At 44.2% G+C, this 15,564-nt stretch overlaps 1 long non-coding RNA gene across 1 annotated transcript in view; it reads right to left on the bottom strand.

The window, feature by feature from the left end:
* LOC138850393 (uncharacterized) overlaps positions 1–8,478 on the bottom strand; it is a 35,460-nt gene extending 26,982 nt beyond the window's left edge. The window contains exon 1 of the long non-coding RNA XR_011390108.1: positions 8,232–8,478. This is a non-coding gene — a long non-coding RNA (uncharacterized LOC138850393). The remainder of the gene's footprint in view (positions 1–8,231) is intronic.
* Positions 8,479–15,564: the final 7,086 nt, after the last annotated feature.

The following is a 15,564-nucleotide window of genomic DNA, read 5'->3' as shown; positions in this document are numbered from 1 at the left end:
CTGGTCATGTCTGTTAGGAGTTCTATGTGCTTCCTGTACTTGGATGTCCCTTTCTCCAAATTAGGAAAGCTTTCTATAATTATTTCACTAAATAGGTCTTCTAGTCTACTCTCTCTTCTCTATACATTCAGGAACTCCTACGTACCATGTGTTGGGTTGCTTGATAGTGTGCCATATACCTACAACACTGTTTTTAAGTTTTCTATTTTCTTCTTCTTTTTTTCTTTTTTTGGTCTTATAGAAAAATTTCTAAAGATTTGTCTTCTAGTTTTGATATTCTTTCTTCTGCCCCACCAAGACTGCTTTTCAGGCTTTCCACCACATTTTTTTTTATTTGATGTATTCAATTCTTTTTAAAAAAAAATTTATTTATTTATTTGAAAGACAGAGTTACAGAGAGGCAGAGGGAAAGAGAAAGAGAGAGAGAGAGAGAGAGGGAGAGGTCTTCCATCTGCTGGCTCACTCCCCGGATGACCACAACATCAGAGCTGTGCCGATCTGAAGCCACAGGAGCCTGGAGCTTCTTCCAGGTCTCCCGAACAGGTTCAGGGGCCCAAGGACTTGGGCCATCTTGTACTTCTTTCCCAGGCCATAGTAGAGAGCTGGATCAGAAATGGAGCAGCCGAGATTTGAACTGGCGCCTATATGGGATGCTGGGATGGCAGGTAGTGGCTTTACCAGCTATGCTACAGTGCCAGCTCAAAATTCTTCATTTTTAATATTTCTTTTTTTTTTTATTTTATTTATTTATTTATTTTTTTAACTTTTATTTAATGAATATACGTTTCCAAAGTACAAACAATGGATTACTATGGCTTCCCCCCCATACCGTCCCACCCACAACCCTCCCCTTTCCCACTCCCTCTCCCCTTCCATTCACATCAAGATTCATTTTCGATTATCTTAATATACAGAAGATCAGCTTAGTATACATTAAGTAAGGATTTCAACAGTTTGCTCCCACACAGAAACATAAAGTGAAAAATAATAGATGATTTTTTTTAATGATGATGAAATCAGATCAGACCTATTGTCATGTTTAATCCCAGTGAGAGTCAAGTTGGGAGTTGATAGTTTCTTTTTTTTTTTTTTTTTTTTTTACAGAGGATCAGTTTAGTATGCATTAAGTAAAGATTTCAACAGTTTGCACCCCCATAGAAACACAAAGTGAAATATATTATTTGAGTACTCATTATAGCATTAAATCTCAATGCACAGCACATTAAGGACAGAGATCCTACATGAGGAGTAAGTGCACAGTGACTCCTGTTGTTGACTTTACCAATTGACACTCCTGTCTATGGCATCAGTAATCTCCCTATGCTCCAGTCATGAGTTTCCAAGGCTATGGAAGCCCCTTGAGTTCTCCGACTCTTATCTTGTTTAGACAAGGTCATAGTCAAAGTGGAGGTTCTCTCCTCCCTTCAGAGAAAGGTACCTCCTTCTTTGAAGACCTGTTCTTTCCACTGAGATCTCACTCACAGAGATCTTTTGCCAGAGTGTCTTGGCTTTCCATGCCTGAAATACTCTCATGGGCTTTTCAGCCAGATCTGAATGCCTTTAGGGCTGATTCTGAGGCCAGAGTGCTATTTAGGGCATCTGCCATTCTATGAGTCTGCTGAGTATCTCACTTCCCATGTTGGATCACTCTCCCCTTTATTTATTCTATCGGTTAGTGTTAGCAGGTACTAGACTTGCTTATGTGCTCCCTTTGACTCTTAGTCCTTTCATTATGATCAATTGCGAACTGAAATTGATCACTTGGACTAGTGAGATGGCATTGGTACATGCCACCTTGATGGGATTAAATTGGAGTCCCCTGGTATGTTTCTAACTCTACCATTTGGGGCAAGTCAGCTTGAGCATGTCCCAAATTATATATCTCTTCCCTCTCTTATTCCTACTCTTATGTTTAACAGGGATCACATTTCAGTTAAATTTCAACACTTAAGAATAACTGTGTATTAATTACAGAATTGAATCAGTCATATTAAGTAGAACAGACAAAAAAACTACTAAGAGGGATAATGTATTAAGTTGTTCATTAACAGTCAGGGCAATGCTGATCAAGTCACCGTTTCCCATAGTGTCCCTTTCTCTTCAACAAGTTTCCATTTTGGTGTTCAGTCAGTTGTCACCGATCAGGGAGAACATATGGTATTTGTCCCTTTGGGACTGGCTTATTTCACTCAGCATGATGTGTTCCAGATTCCTCCATTTTGTTGCAAATGACTGGATTTCGTTGTTTCTTACTGCAGTATAGTATTCTAAAGAGTACATATCCCATAATTTCTTTATCCAGTCTACCGTTGATGGGCATTTAGGTTGGTTCCAGGTCTTAGCTATTGTGAATTGTGCTGCAATAAACATTAGGCTGCAGACTGCTTTTTTGTTTGCCAATTTAAATTCCTTTGGGTAAATTCCAAGGAGTGGGATGGCTGGGTCGAACGGTAGGGTTATCTTCAGGTTTCTGAGGAATCTCCAGACTGATTTCCATAGTGGCTTCACCAGTTTGCATTCCCACCAACAGTGGGTTAGTGTCCCTTTTTCCCCACATCCTCGCCAGCATCTGTTGTTGGTAGATTTCTGAATGTGAGCCATTCTAACCGGGGTGAGGTGGAACCTCATTGTGGTTTTGATTTGCATTTCTCTGATTGCTAATGACCTTGAACATTTTTTCATGTGCCTGTTGGCCATTTGGATTTCCTCTTTTGAAAAATGTCTATTGAGGTCCTTGGCCCATCTCTTAATTGGGTTGTTGGTTTTGTTTTTGTGGAGTTTCTTGATCTCTTTGTAGATTCTGGTTATTAACCCTTTATCTGTTGCATAGTTTGCAAATATTTTTTCCCATTCTGACGGTTGTCTCTTCACTCTCCTGACTGTTTCTTTTGCAGTACAGAAACTTCTCAATTTGATGCAATCCCAATAGTTGATTTTGGCTTTGACTGCCTGTGCCTCCCGGGTCTTTTCCAGAAACTCTTTGCCTGTGCCAATATCTTGAAGGGTTTCTCCAATGTTCTCTAGTAACTTGATGGTGTCAGGTCGTAGATTTAGGTCTTTAATCCATGTTGAGTGGATTTTTGTGTAAGGTGTAAGGTAGGGGTCTTGCTTCATGCTTCTGCACGTGGAAATCCAATTTTCCCAGCACCATTTATTGAATAGACTGTCCTTGCTCAAGGAATTAGTTTTAGATCCTTGATCAAAAGAAGTTCTCATTTTTAATATTTCATTTTGATTTTGCTTTACAATATGAATTTTGTTGGAAAGATTTTCATTCATAGCATGTCTGGTTTTCTTTAGTTCTTGGATTTGTTTCTGATTGCTTTGAGTAGCCCTGTGATTAATTTTTTGAATTGTTTCTGGCATTTCCTCAATCTCTTCATCTTCACATTCTAATATTGAAATGTTGTTGTGTCCCTTTTGGTGTGTGTGGGGGTCATTATGTCTGCCATGTCCTTGTTTCTTGAATTTCTGTGTTTGTTTTTAGGCATTTTTGGGGTTGAGTTTTGTTTTTTTTTTCCTCTGACAGCTTTTGTCTTTCAGCTATGCCTCTTTGGCTTAGCGGGATGTCTGCAGTTTCAGCGAATATCAAGAGGAGTGTGGTGAGTGTGGTCAAGGACCTCTGGTCAGTGCTCCAACTGGGGCAAGTATCCAAGGTAGCACTCAAGTTGGGCGTGATAGATTGCAATGCCAGGTGTTAGCCCCCCCCCCCACCCCGCCGTGCCACCATATGAACTGCACAAATGATCTGTGCAGTCCCCACTGTGAGCACAGTGACCATGTGGAGCCACTCCCGGTGATTGCCCTGAGACCCAGCTACTCCCTGCACCTTCTCATGTAACCGCTGAGTTCCCAGGATCTCAGCACACACAGCTCCCACAGTCGCTGCGTGCAGAGGTTTCTGTTTGTCCTGCCAGGCTGCCCAGTCAACCAAGAGACAGATGTTTTCAAGATAGCTCTGCCTGAATGTCTTGATCCTGGAAGGCGGAGGACACCTCACTGTCCTATGTGATTGCCCAGCTACCTCCCAGCTAGGCTTAAAGTCAGTGGGGACTGCAGATTGTTCCCTCCGCTAGAATCACTGGATCACACAGGTACACAAGAGCCTCTGGCCGAATGTTGCTTGGCTACTGCCTCCAGTACTGCTGCGAAGGTGGCTTCCTGTCTCAGACAGTTGCTGTGCATGCACACAAAGGCTTGTGCAGCTGCTGCCTGGACCTAAATGGCACCTGCCATTTCTCAGCCAGGCAGTGAATGCTGTTGTGGTGAAATTGTGGGACAAGACATACTTGCCCCTTCTACTTCCACTGGGTCCATCGGCAATCGCTAGCAGTTGCTAACCCCCAGGGCTCCAGTCCAGACTCACACCATGCTCTCCCTCTGGTTATATCACCATGGGTTGCTGGAGTCAGATCTCACCTCCCTCTCCAGGCTGCCACCTGCTGCGGCTCTCGGCCACTGTAGTTGTTTGTTGTGCCCGCGTCTGTGCTGTGCATCCACATCTTCCACAGAAGTCCACAGGGTTCCTCCTCCTCTTGTGGGATTTCCAGTGTGGTTTTCTCTCCAGAGTTCCCCTGAGAGTACACTTCGTACACCCATTTCTTTCACTGTTTATCCCTAGTCTAATGCATCACATCTCTACCTAAGCTGCATCTTGGAATCTCTCCTTACTTATTCTTGTTGCTTGAATTTCTCCCTTTATTTTTAGGTATTTGTGGAGTTAATTGATGTTGTTGTTGTTTTTCCTCTAATGGTTTTTAGCTTTGAGGTATGCTTCTGTAGCTTAATGGAGTGTCTGCACTTTCAGTGAATATCAAGATGTGTGTGCTGCATGTGGCCAGGGAACTCTGGTCAGTGCTCTAGAGTGGAGCAATATCCAGGGTAACACCCAAATTGGACATGGTAGATCTCTTGTTTGCAGAATTGGGGAGAATAGCCACCTCTGTTGGTGTGATCATGCCTTTACCTCCTCTTCTGTAAGCAGAACAGTGCCTGAGTGTTAGCTCCCAGTGTGTTCAACACTCCTCTGTGCCGCTATATGAACTGCACAAATATCTGCTCACTGTGAGCAGGGTTCCCACTGCAATGAGCTGCCTCAGGCAACCAAGGGGCACAGTGGGTATAGAGCTGCACCCAGTGATTGCCCAGAGACCCAGCTACACCCTGCACCCTCTCACACAGTCACAGTGTTTTCACGGTCTCAGCACCCAAGGCTCTCATATTCAGGGAGTGCAACAGGATCCAATCCTCCCTGCTAGTCTGTTCTGTACACAGAGAGATGGAAGGTTCCCAGAGCTGCTGCCTATGTGTGATCCACTCAGGCGGATTGAGCCCAATCCTCCCAGACAGACTCAACGTCAGTGGGGAACACAGATTTTTCCCTCTGGCTAAGTCTCTGGATCACCTACGTGCACAATATCTGCCGGCCATAGCCCCACTCTCTTCACAGCTGTGCTGGGTATACACAAGAGTTCCCACAGGCAGCACTTCTCTTCCATCAGGATGGCTCCCCCACCCAACTCGCTGCTGTGTGGGCGCAGTGGAGTCGCTGTTGTTGCCCTGGTGACAAGGTGGAGACAGTCCCGGCCAATTGCACCTGAGCTGCTATGGTTGCACCTGTTGATAGGATGGAGACTCTCCCTGCTAGTTGCAGGGTTCCCACACAAGAGCTGGAGCAGCTGCTACCTGCTTTTGTCCAAAATGGCACCAGCCTTCCCGCAGCTGGCCTCAGGGCACTGATGTGGAGGGGGGAGATGTGGAGAGAGATATGTGCCACTTTTCCCCCCCGCTTCCTTGAAGGTTCTCGGCTGATTCAAAGGCAGCGCAGTCCCCTAGGCTCTCCTTCCAGATGTATCCACAGTGGCATGGGCCCGTGCAGTCTGACCTCACCTTGCTCGCCAGAGTAGGGGCTTTCTCTGAATCCAGGCTGCTGGGTCCTTTGTTGTGTCCGCTCTCATTGCTGTGTGACTGCGCCTTTCACACAGGTCCAGGCTGATTCTACTGCTTTCGCCAGACCTCCCACTGTGGTTTTCCCAGAAACCTTTGCTTGACAGTGTATTTTCCCCCACTTTTTTCCTACTAATTTTGCCTAGCCTGGAGCAGACAGCCCTGTTGCTATTCCGCCATGTTTGGGAAAGCTGGCCTAATTCTTCTGTTACTGATTTTACTGCTGTTACTGATCCTGGGCGACTTCTTATATGTTTGTGTCCTCCTGCTTCTCACCCTGCAGAAAACCCTGTCTGGGGAAAATCAGGATTATCTAATAAAAGCTCCTGCACCTTTGCTTCTTCCTGATTCAGAGGGTGATTTTCCACTGCCCTGCACCTTCAGGAGAGGCGTCTAACTCTGTTAGGCTTGGGCCTCCCATCTGTGCCTTCCTGACATAGTCTCAGACCCAGGCCCTTTGCTTTACCATCCATAGTGTCCTTAACCTTCTGACTTCTGTGGTTCACAGGGAGTCCATGAAGTTTAAGGAAAACAAAAACTTTTGCTGGGGGCTGCTTCCTTCTTAAGATACAATTTTGCTTTTTGCTTCATTGGAAAACCTCTCCCACACCCTCTCCTGTCACTTTGTTTCTGCACCTGAACTAACTGTTCCCTGAAACTAACTGTTCTTACTGTGTTCTACCTCTCCCTTAGACTCCGCAGGAGCCTTTTCCTTCTCCACTCCACTCTACACAGCATTGCTGGACTAATCTGCCTAAATATATTTGACATCTTCTTGTACAAATCTTCCTGAGTTCCCCACTGCCACCTTTTAAAGCCCAGAATCCTTTGGTGGGCATTTGCAATCCCCTTGCTTCAGTGACAACCTGTATGTATTTCCTTTTTCAGTGATGTTCTACTTTTTCCTGTTTACTGCTGTTTGGGGCTCAGATAATGATACCCCAAAATATGGCACATTGGTAGGCTGATTACTTTAAATTAAAGGGATTTGAGAGTTCCCTTATCTTCTGAAAGACTAGCTCCTCCAGAACAAATTCAGTTGTCATGAATTGCTTCTCCAGACTTCTCGTCAGCTGGAGGAGATGGACCTGTATCACAGAAAAGAAACCAAAGGTCCACACTTCAGCCCAGAGAGACTGGCACAGTCTATGACCTGTTTGTCTGAGGGCTGCTGTCTGAGAGATGTTACCTGCATAATAAGACAGCTGTGTTTTTTACCATGCATTTCCTTCCCACACTGTCCCACAGCCTTGTGGCCATTTCCATGTGAATGCACCAAGCCCCTATTTCCTTCTGCAGCTGGTCTGACCCTTTGATTCTTTTATTTTGTGAGATTCCTATACATAAATATGCATGCAAAGATGTGCATTTTTTTCCTGTTATTCAGTTTGCTTCATACATTTAAATATCAAACATTGAGAGCTTAAATAGAGGACTCCCTGTTGCCCCTATACCTCCTTGAATGCCAACATTTTATCCTTTTTATTTATTTATTTATTTTTTATTTATTTATTTATTTATTTTTACAGGCAGAGTGGGCAGTGAGAGAGAGAGAGAGACAGAGAGAAACCAACATCTTATCCTTTTAAAACATTGTTTCATTGCCCCTCCTACCATGAAAACTGTGACCCATTAAGAACTAACGTATGGGGGCTGGTGCTGTGGCACAGCAGGTTAACGCCCTAGCCTGAAGTGCTGGCATCCCATATGAGCGCCGGTTCTAGTCCTGGCTGCTCCACTTCCCATCCAGCTCTCTGATATGGCCTTGGAAAGCAGTAGTAGATGGCCCAAGTCCTTGTGCACCTTGCGCCTGTGTGGGAGACCTAGAAGAAACTCCTGGCTCCTGGCTTCAGATCAGCGCAGCTCCAGCCATTGTGGCCAATAGGGGGGTGAATCATTAGATGAAAGACCTCTCTTTTTCTATCTCTCCTCTCTCTGTGTAACTCTGACTTTCAAATAAATAAATAAACCTTTTAAAAAAATAACTAATGTATGTCTTTCTTGAGGACCCAATCATAAAGTCTTACCAGTGTTAGTCAGTAATTTTTTAAAAAAAATTTTAACTGAGGAATAAGTTACATATGAGAACAAGTTCCTAGTTTAAGTATATAGTTCAGTGACTATTAACTAATATATATGTATACATATAATATATATATATACACCCATTTATCTATCTTCTCATTTTCCCAAAAGACATATAAACTGTTCAATTCCCTTAAATTCTGAAATAGTACCCTACAAGAATAAGAAATGAGGAATTAATGGAAATTTTTTGAGCTTACCTTGCAGAATAGCAAGAAACTGTTGAAATTCTTTAAGCTGGCTGAAATCTGTCAGGGCCACCAGATGGCCAATGGCACATGTACTTGCTTGGTAGGTGAATTTATGATATTTTGAGTCAAAATTCCTACCCACTGACCATACCAAGACCACCATTTTTTGAACCTTTCATGTATGGAAAGTCACATAGCTGACTTGTGCCTGTACAGGGAGCTCAAGAACTCCCTTTCTTTAGCTGACCAATCAACTCCCATACCTAATCCCTGCCCTTCACTCCCTTAGTAATAAATATCTCTTGCACAGCTGTTTGGAGAGTCAGATTTCAGCATTGCTCCTGGATCCTTACTTGTCCATCTTGCAATAACCTTTCTCTCTGGAAGACTGTTCCAGTGTTTGCCTTTCCAATACCCAAGGTAAACCGAATTAATAACTGTTCCTCATAGCAGTTAAGCAACGTTCTCAACACTGCCTTTGGCAACCACCGATCTATTTTCTCTTTCTGTTTCAGCAAGTTAAGAATTTCATCTAAATAGAATTGTGCTTTTTTTTTTTCAGTTCTTGAGTACCCCTTTACAAAATCTTATCAATGTTGCTCAACAATTTTTTTGAATAAAATAAACTTAATTGAGTTATAACTTATATACAAGAAAATGCTCAGTGTTTTTGGTACTTACCATTTTGCATCTATCAGTAGTTCATTCCTTTTCATTTTGTGTAACATGTGCTCATACGGACATACTGCAGTTTATCAATTAACCTATTCATGAAATTTGGTGTGTGTGCTCTTAAGTTGTCAGGAACAAGGCTGCTAAAATCATTTACAAAAGTCTTTTTTTATTTATATTAAGTAAACATCTAGGAGTGCAATTTATAAGTTGGAATGCATATGAAGCTTTTTGACTCATAAATTGTTTTATAGTATGCACTGGGAGCAGCTGATTAACTGAGTAATGAAAACACCTGTGTCACATCAGAGCACCTGGGTTCATTTTCCAGCTCCACCTCCTGACTCCAGTTCCTGCTAATGCAGGAAGCAACGATGCTGGCTCCAGGGATAGGGTTCTTGGTGCCCATGTTGGAGATCTGCATGGCTCTGACTCTGCCCAGCCTGACTCTTGCAGGAATTTGGGAGCTTGCTCTGTGCTTGTCTCTTTGCCTCTCAAATAAATAAATAAACAAAATTGAGGGATAGATAGGAAGTTGTACTGATGACCTCAAAGTATGCAAGCAGGTCACCACAGTTGATCTTACCTAAAAGGTCATAGTTCTCTGTATGGGCACGGTCTTAACTCGCAGGAAAATACTAAGTGTCAGAATTTGTCCATGACCATAGTTTTTCTAGCTTACCCTGATATTAAAAAGATCTCCAAAAATCAGTGATGGGTTGAGCACCCCCTTGACTGACATCATAGAGGCTGCCTTCTTGGTCTACTTTATTAGAGACCAGGAGAACAAGGAGCAAGCAAGCAGCAGAGGATAGGCAGCAGGTCAATCAATGGCTGCTTTATTTACACGGTGATCTGCCGTCAAGGAGACCCAGCAAGGCCAATGTACCCCAAACGGCACCTGTTGCTGATATAAGGAGCCAGGGCACTGGGCAAGCAGCTGTCAGGACAGCAAATGCCTCCCGTCAGCTCTGCCAAGAGCACGGCCACTGGACACGGAACTTCCCTGGGTGTTGAAGGACTCCTGGTTCGAACCACAGACCCTGTGGCCCCTAACTAAAAAGCCTTTGGCTCTGCCCAGCTTCCAGCTCCAGCCACAGTTATTGAGGGGATGGCCTAGGGTCAGTGAAATGCAAGTTGCCTATTTCTATCAGCCTCCTGTTCAGCTCTCCTCCTAGTCCAGCCATGTAATGCAAGTCAACAGGGTGCCTCCCTTAAAGGAGATTTGCATCTCTTGCAATTCTCTTACAGCACCCCATGGATAGGTCTGGGCCTCAAATACCCAGCCAGGCCTTAAAAGTTTATCCAATAGCATTAAGCTTAGAAAGCCCTCCCTGCCAGTTCCTAAAAACAGGGCTTTCAATAACAGCTAGCTCAGATAGTCCTGTACCTATTTGGACAGGTCCTCACTGAGGACTTAAAGGGCCTATCTCTTGAGGGGGGTGCACAATAGTCCATAATGTAGATGGTTAAATGTAAATAATTTGTTAGTCTGTCTATTTTCCCAGCCTGAGACTCTAGTCTTGTACATTGGCTTAACTTCCTAGCAAAACTAGCTACTAGGTATCCAGAGGAAAACAGAGTATTACTAGTCCATTAGAGTGTTAATTATTTAACCCTTATCCTCACCCCTGGGGAGAGAAAACCTGCCCCAGAGAGGATATGGGCCATTCGGCAAATTCCTACTTCTGCAAACTTCAGGCAGTCCCAGTTTTCTCTATCAGGTTCCTAGATACAGGAAACAGCACAGTTCCTAAACCAGGCTCTCGACAGGCAGCCAAAGCAGAGCCCCCTCCTTTGGGGGAACGAGCAAACCACAGCCTTTGCTCAGCTAAAGGATGCTATGACTAAAGCCCCTGTGCTAGGACTGCCAAACCCAGGGAGACCCTCCCAGCTGTACTTCACTGGGAGGCAAGGAGTCACCTTGGGAGTGTCAACTCAGGATCTGGGACCTGTTAAGTAACCTGTGGGCTAGTTTTCTAAAACCTTAGACATGGTTGCACAAGGATGGCCTCACTGCCTAAGGATGATAGCAGCAGCTGCCTTGCTGACAGAGGAGGTATCTAAAATTACAGTGGGGCAAAATATCACCCTTTATACCTCACATCAAATAAATTCTCTATTAGAGCAAAAGGGTTCTCACTGGCTCACAGATAGTAGGATACTAATGTTTCAGGTTCTCCTTCTAGAAAACCCCTCAGGTAAAAATAACACATTGCTCTACTCTAAACCTGGCTACTTTAATGCCAGTTCCAGGGGAAAGTGGTCCCCTCCACTCCTGTACTGAAACTATAGACTTGATCTATGCCAGCAGAGGGACCTCAAAGACAGCCCCCTGACTAACGCAGATGAAGCAGCTTTGTAGACGGGACCTGCTTCTCAGGGTATGCAACAGTTCCGGCATGGCATGTTATTGAAGTGTGCTCTGCCCCCAGGAACTTTTGCTCAGTTAGCATACTGATTGCCTTAACCAGAGCTCTAGATCACACAAGGGATTTGTAAGGCACCTTCACTCTGCATGGAGACCTCAGTCTTCCGGTAAGATAGAAAGAGCCAACCAGGTTCTATGGAAAACATCACAAGTATAGAAATGTGTGCTTCGTAAGAAAGGTTTAGAAGGAAAGAATGTTCTTTGTAATGAAGGTTAGAAGGAAAGAGTTTTTCTAATAAGGAAAGGACATGGTTTGTAAGAATCCTGATGGCTAGTTTACTCTAGACTGGAATGGAAATGATGGAATGTTTCAAGTAAGTTGAAGAGGGTGTGTGGAAGTCACAAAAGGTTATGAAAGAAAAAATATTGGACATGCTAACTGCTGCTCCGAGAGGTATCTGTGCCATGTTCCAGGAAGAATGTTGTCTCTGGGTCAATCAGAATGGACAGGTACAAACCCAAATTCGTACTTTCCTGGACAAAGCCAAGCACCTCCAGGAACAGGCCAAGCAGGGCTGGGATTTCTGGCCTAACATCTGGTCATGGAAATCTTGGCTATTTCCTCTCCTTGGCCCAATAACTTCTGTAATCTTGCTGCTTCTCTTTGGACCGTGTGTTTTTAATGCCCTTGTTCGTTTTGTCTCTAACACACTAAAAGCTGTCGAACTCCAAATGGTCGTCAGACAAGGCTTCCAGCCCATTCCACTGGATGACCTGGGCAGCCCTCTGGACTGAGCAGCACAGTCTTTCCAAGGCCATTGTCACACACCATAAGACAGATAGCAAGAGGAAATACCCAAATCCCCCTCGACGCCCACTTGCCAACTTCAAAGAAGTTACAGAAAATGGAACTCCATCCATAATCCCAAAGAAGAATTTTGGGTATACCTCTTGAGGGGGGAATGTTAGGCAGGAAGTTAGGTATGAGCTTATGTGTGTGTGTGACAAAGGCCTCCGGACTACGTCCAGCATATGCATCTATATCTCAAAGTTATCCTGATAATGCTGCAGGGGCAGCCCAGTGTTCGCAACCTGCCCTGCCCCCTTCTACCTGATAACCTGCCAGGTGGAGATCTCTGCCCCTTCTGCCTGACAAATCTTCCACAGTCTCCCAGATGCAGCCCAGTATCTGCATTTCAAACACCCTGCTCTGGATCCCCATTCTCTAGGGGGTCCTGCTCACCCTTCCTCTGAACCCAGGATGGCACCAGCTAGGCTTCCTCCTGTCTGATACCTTCAAGAAAAAACTCAGATAGGAGCTTCTTAGTATTTACAGCCATAAAATCCTTTGTTTCAGGAGGAGATGTGTGAAGACAAAGACCCATCTCCTTAAAAACCCCTGGTTGGGCCTCAACCGGACTGAGCACTCAGCCCTCTGCCTCTCTGCTGAGCTGCCCGCCTGGTCTGCCCAGGTGTAATCTCTCCACTCAACCATGTAACCTCCACCCCCCCCCCAGTCTCTCCCCATCCATCCTTACCGATGTCCCTTCCCTAATAAACCTTGCTATTTTACCTCCCACTACTCTCTGTCTCACGCCTGAATTCTTTCTTGCATGAAGACAAGAACCCTGAAATTTCTCCGGTAATACATGTATAGTTTACTCATGCACTAGTTTAGCCTACAACAGCCAGGACTGGACCAGGTAGAAGCCAGGAGCCAGAAACTCCATCTGGTCTGCCACATAGGTGGCAGCGACTTAACATACTATGCCATACCACAATACCTACCCCTTGTTATTGATTTTGAATTTATTTCCCTTATGGTCAGAAAACTGATCTTATTCTTTTGAAATCATTGAGACTTGTTTTATTCTTAGTATTGATAGAAACAGGGAATGGTTAATTTTAATTTTGAGGTGGGGATAACTAGCCAGGGACAAAAATGCTTATGTCTAGAGACACAGGTCTTTTAAAGACAAAGCAAAAGAATTGAAAAGTAACATGATAAAGTATGAAAACCCAGACCCGTAAATAACAAGATAGAGGGAAACTGGCCCTGGATCATAAATTAGGACACCATAGATAAGAACACCTGAGCATGGAGACAGAGCAAATGGAAGAAATGGGAGATAAGAAGGCAAGACAGCAGGATGATAAAACCAACAAAAATATGGGATATGAACCCTGGGTAACTTTTCTTAAAGGGCATGGTACGTACTTTGCCAAGAGTATAAAACCTCCAGCTCACTTCCTTTCAAAGGATTTTATCTGCTTAAGAAGCCCCTCCTGGCTGATTTCCTGGAAGCTTTCCCTCAGCTTATTTCAGTAAACTTTGTCTTCCTCTGTTTACCCTTCCTTTGTGTTTCTCAATCTGTGTGCACATGAGTCAAGGAACCTGAATAGTGAGAACTACATAATCAGTATGCTTGCATCAGTACGCTTGTCTACCTTTGATGAAATAAATAGGCAAAGTTAGTTTATGATTGCTGAGCTGGAAGTCACATGCCCTCATGTAATTCTATCCTTCTACTTGTCAATTAAAATGCCTCCTTTCCTGAGATGCATCTGCTTCATCCAGGACCTAAGGAGGAACACCATGAAAATTTGAAAATTGGGATCCCTGTGAAACTTTGTGGAGGTGCCATATAAGTTCCAGGTTGCCAGAAGCCTGGAGAGGCACTGCTAGGACCTTGTAAAGGAGGCCAGCATTCTCTCTCTTGCTCTCTTCTGTGAAAGACCATGGCTGGAGAGGTGCTAGATGTTCTCTCTCTTCTCCTCCACCTTTCTCCTTTTTGGCAAATCTTCTGGCCTGCTGCCCACTCACGGGTAGTTCTCTGTGTGGTACAACCCATGGTCATGTATATATGTATGTGTTCATTTTCTCACCTTTTAAATAAGTTTGATCACTTTGTGCACCTTATTTGTGTCAGCCCTTGGAATATTTTTCTTTGTGCATGACAAGAACCTGGAGTAAAAAATTATTACCTCCTTATCTACATCATCTTGAGACATACACTCCAATACGATAATAATGGGGGACTTGGACGCCCACTTTCATCAATGAAGAGATTAATTAGACAAAAAAAAAATCAACAAAGAAACAACAGAGCTAATCTACACTATGGACCAAATGGACCAAACTGATCTCTACAGAACATTTTTTCCCACAGCTGCAGAATGCACATTGTTTTCATCAGTGCATAGAACTTCCTCTAGGATAGACCAAATGCTAGACTATAATGCAAGTCTCAGTAAATTAAAAAAAAATCAAAATCATACTATGTATTTTTTCTGACCACAATGTAATGAAGCTGGAAATTAACAAATTAAGAAATTCTAGAAAATACGCAAATACATGGAAACTGAAAAACATTTGGCTGAATGAACAGTGGGTAATAGAAGAAAACAAAAGAGAAGCAAAAAAAATTCTTAGACATGAAAGAAGATGATGACACAAAATATCAAATCTTATGAGATTCAGTCAAAGCAGTGTTAAGAGAGAAGTTTATAGCAGTTAGTGCCTATATCAAAAAATTGGAAAGGCACCAAATAAATGACTTAAAATGCACCTCGGGGCCAGCACCATGGCTCACTGGGTTAATCCTCTGCCTGCGGCGCCAGCATCCCATATGTGTGCTGGTTCTAGTCCCAGTTTCTCCTCTTCCAGTCCAGCTCTCTGCTGTGGCCTGGGATAGCAGTGGAAGATGGCCCAAGTGCTTGGGCCCCTGCACCTGCATGGGAGACCAGGAGGAAGTGCCTGGCTTCTGGCTTTGGATCAGTGCAGTGCCAGCTGTGGCAGCCATTTGGGGAGTGAACCAATGGAAGGAAGACCTTTCTCTCTGCCTGTCTCTCTCACTGTCTGTAACTCTACCTGTCAAATAAATAAATAAATATCTTTTTTTTTGACAGGCAGAGTGTACAGTGAGAGAGAGAAAGAGAGAGAGAAAGGTTTTCCTTTGCCATTGGTTCACCCCTCAATGGCTGCTGTGGCTGGTGCGCTGCAGCCAGCGCACCGCGCTGATCCGAAGCTAGGAGCTGGGTGCTTCTCCTGGTCTCCCATGCAGGTGCAGGGCCCAAGCACTTGGGCCATCCTCCACTGCACTCCCAGGCCACAGCAGAGAGCTGGCCTGGAAGAGGGGCAACCGGGACAGAATCTGGCGCCCCAACTGGGACTAGAACCCGATGTGCCGGTGCTGCAGGCGGATGTTTAGCCTATTGAGCCACAGCACCAGCCAAATAAATATCTCTAAAATCCATCTCATGGACCAAGAAAAACAACAGCAAACCAAACCCAAAGTA

The sequence above is a fragment of the Oryctolagus cuniculus genome, chromosome 7, assembly GCF_051225735.1.
Source record: "Oryctolagus cuniculus isolate XC-2025 breed Fujian yellow rabbit chromosome 7, ASM5122573v1, whole genome shotgun sequence".
Classification (NCBI taxonomy): Eukaryota; Metazoa; Chordata; class Mammalia; order Lagomorpha; family Leporidae; genus Oryctolagus; species Oryctolagus cuniculus.
Note: the sequence above shows the minus strand (reverse complement) of the source record. Positions and strands in the feature narration are given on the sequence as shown.